This window comes from Aotus nancymaae, unplaced genomic scaffold, assembly GCF_030222135.1.
Source record: "Aotus nancymaae isolate 86718 unplaced genomic scaffold, 86718_ANA_hifiasm-v0.15.2.pri h1tg000011l, whole genome shotgun sequence".
Classification (NCBI taxonomy): Eukaryota; Metazoa; Chordata; class Mammalia; order Primates; family Aotidae; genus Aotus; species Aotus nancymaae.
The window spans coordinates 23,235,438-23,242,331 of NW_026988422.1; the positions used below are offsets into that span (position 1 = coordinate 23,235,438).

Here is a 6,894-nt window from a genome sequence, read left to right on the forward strand (position 1 = left end):
GGCTGTAATGCAGTGGTGGGATCATAACTCGTTGCAACCTCAACCTCCCAGGCTTAAGTGATCCTCTTGCAGTAACCTGCTAAGCATAATAGCTGGGACTTACAGGCACAAGCCACCATAACAGACTAGTTTAGTTTTTGTAGAGTTGGGGTCCCCCTGTGTTGCCCAGGCTAGTCTTAAAGTAGAAGGAAGATTATGTTGACAAATAATGTCTTATATAAGATTATAAATTAAGATTAGTGAAATATCTAGCTAGGAACAATGATCTAGCTGGGAACAATGGCAGATGCACTCATGTCCTAGCTACTCAGAAGGCTGAGGTGGGAGGATCACTTGAGCCCGGTTGTTTGAGACCAGCCTAGACAACATAGTAAGATCCTGTCATCCCCACCATTATTATTATTATTATTATTATTATTTTGTAGAAATAAGGGTCCTGCTGTTGCCCAGGTAGGTCTCGAACTTCTGGGCTCAAGCAGTCTTCGTGCCTTGGCCTCCCAAAGTGCTCGGATTACAGGTGTGAGCCACTGTACCTGGCCAGTTTACTCACTCTTTAATGGGGAAATGTAGACGCGTATAAAAAGAATTATGATGAATTGAGTTAAGCACCAAAAGCAGTTTCATTTAGTCTTTATTCTTGAAAAGATACTATACATTTTACTAGGGCACCGCCCCCCAACCCTCACCTTTTTTTTTTTTTAAGAGAGAGGGGCCAGGCACTCTGGCTCACGTTTGTAATCCCAGCACTTCTGGAGGCTGAGGCTGGTGGATCAGTTGAGCCCAGGAGTTTGAGACCAGCTTGGGCAATAGCAAGACCCTCATTTCTTTTTCTTTTTCTTTTCTTTTTCTTTTTTTATGGAGACAGAGTCTTGCTCTGTCACCAGGCTGGAGTGCAGTTGGCACAATTTCGCCTCACTGCAACCTCTGCCTCCCAGATTCAAGTGATTCTTATGCTTCAGTCTCCCGAGTAGCTGGGATTACCAGTGCCTACCACCACGCCCAGCTTATTTTTGTATTCTTAGTAGATACAGGGTTTCGTCACGTTGGCCAGGCTGAACCTCAGGTGAGTCACCCGCTTCAGCCTCCCAAAGTGTTGAGATTATAGGCAAGCCACCACACCTGGTCCACATTTGCCTTTTTTTTTCTTTCTTTTTTTGAGATGGAGTCTCACTCTATTGCCCAGACTGGTGTGCAGTGGTGCAATCTTGGCTCACTACAACCTCCACCTCCCAGGTTCAGGCGATTCTCCTGCCTCAACCTCCTAAGTAGCTGGGATTACAGGTATGAGCCACCATACCCAGCCTCCTTTGCCTTTAAAAAAATTTTTTTATGTTGTTGTTAAGTTTTCCATATACTGTTACCTCTTTTTTTTTCTCACTCCAACATAAGTCGTCATGCTAGTACATATACTGTTATCTCTACTGTTGTGTTTGAGGATATCCAAAAAGAATTTTAAAAAACATTTTTAGTAGTCATGTGGACTGACATATTCAAATAAAACTTTTTTTTTTTTTTTGAGATGGAGTCTCACACTTTCTCCCAGGCTGTAGTGCAGTGGTGTGATCTAGGCTCACTGCAATCTCCTCCTTCTGGGTTCGAGCAGTTCTCCTGCTTCAGCCTCCCGAGTAGCTGGGACTATAGGCATGTGCCACACTCCCAGCTCATTTTTTTGTATTTTTAGTAGAGACGGGGTTTTACCATGTTGGCCAGGATAGTGTCGATCTCCTGTCCTCATGATCTGCCTGCCTCAGCCTCCCAAAGTGCTGGGATTACAGGCGTGATCCACCATGCCCACCCTCATGTAAAACTTTTAAATGATATTTTATTTATTTTTGCTTTATTTATTTAAAGAATAGAGAAGGGGTCTTGCTTTGTTGACCAGGCTGGTCTTGGACTCCTGGCCACAAGCAGTCCTACCATGTTGGCCTCCCAAAGTGCTGGGATTACAGTCGTGAACCACCGCTCTCAGCCTTTAATGACATTTTCTAATAAGGTTTTTTATAATGTGGTTTCCGCTAACCTTTCAGTTTTATATTCCTTCTGTCTCTTCTCCTCTGTGGTCTTTCTCCCACCCCCACCCCCACTCCCACCCCCAAACACACGCACAAAATACAGTTCCAGCCATTCTTTGTTTCCCTAAACTCTAGTAAAGTTAGTGTATCCTCTTCTCCAGGCCTTCACACATACTGTTTCCTCTACTTGGAACACTTCCTCTCCCATTTGATTTGAGTTCTCTTCAGGTCAAAGTTTAGCTATAATTTCCTCTGGGAAACCATTTTTGAGCCTGCAAGTGTAAATGAGGTATTCCTCCTATGTGATGAAATTCCTTTATTATAATATCTATTAATCTGCATTATAGATGCCTGTCCTATTTACTTTCTCTCCAACAGTAGGCTGTAATCTCTGTGAGGGTAGGGATTGTATTGCCCTGTGTATCATTGTATCCCAGAATGAAAGAATAAATACAGAAATTCATCTTATTAACAAATTTGTGTTTCTTGTGAGTTCCAGGAACTCTGGGTGATACAGAGTTGAACATAAGTTCTTTTATTCAGGTAACTTCAAATCTAATGGGGGAGAAATGGATTTCCTCATACCTTGACCTATTCCACATCACCTCTTTAATAGTAAGAACTTCATAACTAAATGGTATGATCATATCTGGTCAAAACCAAGGTGAAAATAGACCTAGAAATTATGCTGTCCTGTTTCTGAAGCAGCAAATGATTAGACTATCTTCTCTTTCTCATATCAGTCAAGAGTAAGCTAAGTTGTGATTATCTTAATGCTGTATCTTAGTTCCTTCCTTTTCTAGTACAGCTGGCCTTCTGTATCTGGGTTCCACATCCTTGGGTTCAACCAGCCATGGCTCATAAATATTCAAGGAAAAGAAAGGACTGTTGCATCTGTGTTGAACACGTACAGACTTTTTTACTTGTCATTATTCCCTAAACAATACAGTTTAACAACTATTTACATGAACCTATATTCTATTAGGCATTTAAAGTAAGAGATGATAATTTAAAGTATATGGGAGGATGTGCATAGGTTATATACAAATACTACACCATTTTGTATAAAGGACTTGAGCATCTAAGTTAAGGAACCTGTCTCCCCTTTTGCGTATCAAGTATGTGTCATCTCTTAAAAGTCATAGTGCTCTCAGAAGACTGCTAGAACACTCTTTCCACTCTGGTTTGCTATTATTTCTCTTTAACTCCTTGAGTCATTAGGCCCAGGAATTTATTTAGGAAATATGTACAGGAGTCCCTCTTTCCTGAGTTTATAGCCTCTTTGTTCTGTCCCATTCCATATTTCTGAATTGGAATGACATACATGCTCTTAAATTCTGTGAGCCTTACTTCCATTTCTTGATTTAGTCATCATTATTGTCACCATTATGAATCTTTCAATAACTGATGACATACACTTTGTATTAATGTCATCCAATTTTACAGATATGGAGATTGAGGTAATTAATTTGCCCAGGGTCACATGAATTGTACACGTTAGGCTGTAAGTCCTGTGTTGAAATGACTGTTTGATTACTGTTCTCTCCCTACCTCCCAATCTGCTACCTTTGGAGAAATAGTCACTATATCACTGGACTGCCACAAAGAGGAAGGCTTTTGAATCCAGGCCTAGGTGTATAGCAGTCTCTTCCCGTTATGGGTGCTATTGCTGTGAAAATAGAGGAAGTTCACGTTGAAGAATGTAGTCAGAATCTGTTTGTGGAAGTGTGCCAGGCTGGACAGGTTACTAGAACAGGAGGCTTTAAGTGATTGCTTAGTGGGCCAAAGAATAAAGTAACCCACCCCTCTCTTTATCTTCATCTTGACCACACTACTTTCTGTGGATGATTCAAACTCCTTTTCATATGAGTCTTTTATTTTTGAAGGTTAAGAATCTACCTGGTGTAGTGAAGTAGACTTGAGATCTACTGTCCTGATTCTTCTATCTTACTAGCCAAGACAGTGTCCATGGGCAAGACACTTTACCACCAGAGGAGGTGGCTTAGTCGCCTAATTTGTAAAATAATTATAATTCTATATCAGAAGTAGAGATTACAGAGCTGGAATAGTCACTTCCTGTGGTATAAATAGTGTCAACAAAGGTTGGATGGCCATGAAGTGCAAGGTCTTTGTGAGTAATGTTGCATGGTTCACCTGTGGTAGATACAGAGGAATGATGAAAAATAAGCTTGAAAATGTAGGTTAATGGTAGAATGGGGAGAACCTTGAAAATAGCCTATTAGGACAGTAGATGAGCCATTCAAAACTTCATAGGAGAAAAGTGAGAGGCTCTGCTTTATAATTGCACCATGACTTCATTTTCTTCATTAATCTCTTTCGCTTTTTAAATGTTCACATTTTAAGGAATAAATTGGCATGCCAACCAAGTTTTGCTGTTTCATCTCCATTCATTGATATGGTTTAATTTTGTTGTAGTTGAGTTCAGCAGACTTCTACCTTGTATTGTATATGTTTGTTTAGTAAATATATTTGGTAAAATTAAGAAAGGTAAATAACGAGTAAAAATAGGTTGTGTTGTTAGCAGAAATACACTTGTATGTTTCATTAAACATAGAAATTGGCATAAAGAGGTAAGCATAGAAAAGTTAATACCTGGAGCAGCTTTTTGCTTATTAACTTTTAGTTTGAGTTTAAGGGTCAGAGTTTGATTGATACTATCTTTTAGGATTTGCTCATGAGGCCAAAGTGCTGCTCTTGTCACGGGACCTAGCTGAGCATCTTGGACATTGTTTTTTTAGTATGTCAAGTCAGTTTCAGTCTTGTTCACTATAATAAACATTTATTGAATATCTGGAATAAGGGAAGACATGGCTTCTGCTCAGGACTCACAATCCAGTGAAGGAAATGTAAAACTTACTTTAATATACAAGACATTTTGAAGAAAGCACTGCAAGAATTGAGAAAAATAATTACATTCAACTGGTTAGATGTAAGAAAATATTGTGGGAACAATCACAGTGAGTAGTCAGAATAATCTTTTTGGAATGCAAATATTGATTATTTTATTGTTTTACTTTTAAAGCTACCATGGCTCCCCCAAATTTTTGATATGACCCTCAAGATCCTACATGACCTGGTTGTGACCTGTTTGTCTAGCTTCAGCTTAAATTATATTTTATATTTTCTTTTTCCTCCTGTCATTCCTCTACATTACTCTTGCCCTTCCTTTGGAGTTTTACTGTTCTTTGTATACTCAGAGTCTAATAGTATGCAGCCTGTACTAATAAGTGTGTCTAATAATAGTGTCTCTATATGCCCTGTTGTACCATAAAGAGGATAAGTTTATGCAGACACTGAAATGGAGGAACAAAATTTTGTTAGTAATTGGAGCTTGAGTATTTTGTTTTGATTATCCTTCCATACAGTGAAATAAATGGAGATTTCAAAATATAACAAAACGAATTTTTTGCTTTGTGGTTTTGAGAACGACTATAAAGAGTAAATTAAATTTGTAGTATGTGTGTGAGAGATGAAATTCAGCATTGATTTTTCTTTCCTTCCTTTGAGAGTTGAGTTGCTATTAACAAATTCAAATTAATTAACACTTTCATTACTGAAAAAAATAGTTGATAACTTCTATTTAAGAGTGGCACTACATTACACTAAAGCAGGTATGAGCCAGAATGAATTGTTGTTTTTTTCTATTTATTTACTATACTTGAAGAAACATTCACTTATTCAATAAGTGTTAGCTGGCACCTGTGTTATGCAGGATGGAAAATGTAATTTGTAAGATGCCAGGGTAGCACTGTAGTAGGATATAATGATGTGGCCTGTGTTTTCAAGGAACTTATTTTCTGAATAGTATGAAAAGTAAAAGAAATACAGGAATAGTGTTAATAGGTAAAAGGTTTATTACCTTTTAGTTTAGGTACTTGTCTTACTTGCAAATATGTCCTTTCTGACTGCTGTCTAGCTACTACTATAATAATCACATTCCTGGTAAATGCTTGAGTTCTTAAAGGCATTTCAGCCAAGCACACATCATTTCTAAGCAAAACTCTGACTGGTCCCTTTCTATGTTTTCTAAACGGGTGAATGGGCTAGATAATGTAAAGAAAAATACATATTTCTCTTAGTTTTCTTTTGATCCTGGAATACTCCAGGTGGCTAGTGCTTTTTTCTTTCTCCTTTTGAATCTGCTTTGGTTGTTCTTAGCGTTTTAGAAGCATACCTGTCCCTTACACGCATCTGTGCAATGAAGCCTTATACATGTTTTACAAATGGAAGGTAAATGAAGAGGGAAATTTTATACCTCATTCCTTTTCTGGGAAGATCGTTCTCTCCTTCCCTAGGTTTCCCTTGTTGTAGTTAAGGCTGAGAATTCCTGAGAGAGAGTGAGAAAGAGAATGCGCTCGCGGACATGTGTGCTTATGATCAAGAATGAAAAGAGAGCTGAGGGGAGTGTGTGGGAGACTTAATAGAATAGATGTCAAGCTAGGTCTTGAAGAACAGGTAGTATTTGGACAGAAAAAAATGGAAAAGGATATTAATGTGTGCCTAAGATATTAGCAGAAGATAGAAGCGTGCAAACAGCAAAAGATGTAAGTGTGTAAATGTTAGCCAAAGATGTGTTTCTTATGATAAAACTATAAACAAACGTAAGTCCAACGTGGGTCATCATTTAAACGTATTTATGTGAGGATTCTAAAGTTCTCCTTAATGGTATATTTTCCCGTGTAAGAAATGTTTATGAAACTGTTCAGACTACTAAATATCTAATATTTGTATTATAAAAAATAATAGTAGAGGACGGATCCAAGATGGCCAATTAGGAGCAGCTCGGGATTGCAGCTCTCAGCAAAAGCGTGGAGAGTGAGTGGACGCTGCATTTCCAGATGGATTTTTATTGCCCACAGAC

At 38.4% G+C, this 6,894-nt stretch overlaps 1 protein-coding gene across 2 annotated transcripts in view; it reads left to right on the top strand.

Moving 5' to 3' along the window:
• The window catches only part of STRN3 (striatin 3), a 127,396-nt gene that overhangs the window by 26,359 nt on the left and 94,143 nt on the right, over positions 1-6,894 (top strand). The gene's annotated exons all lie outside the window — the stretch shown is intronic.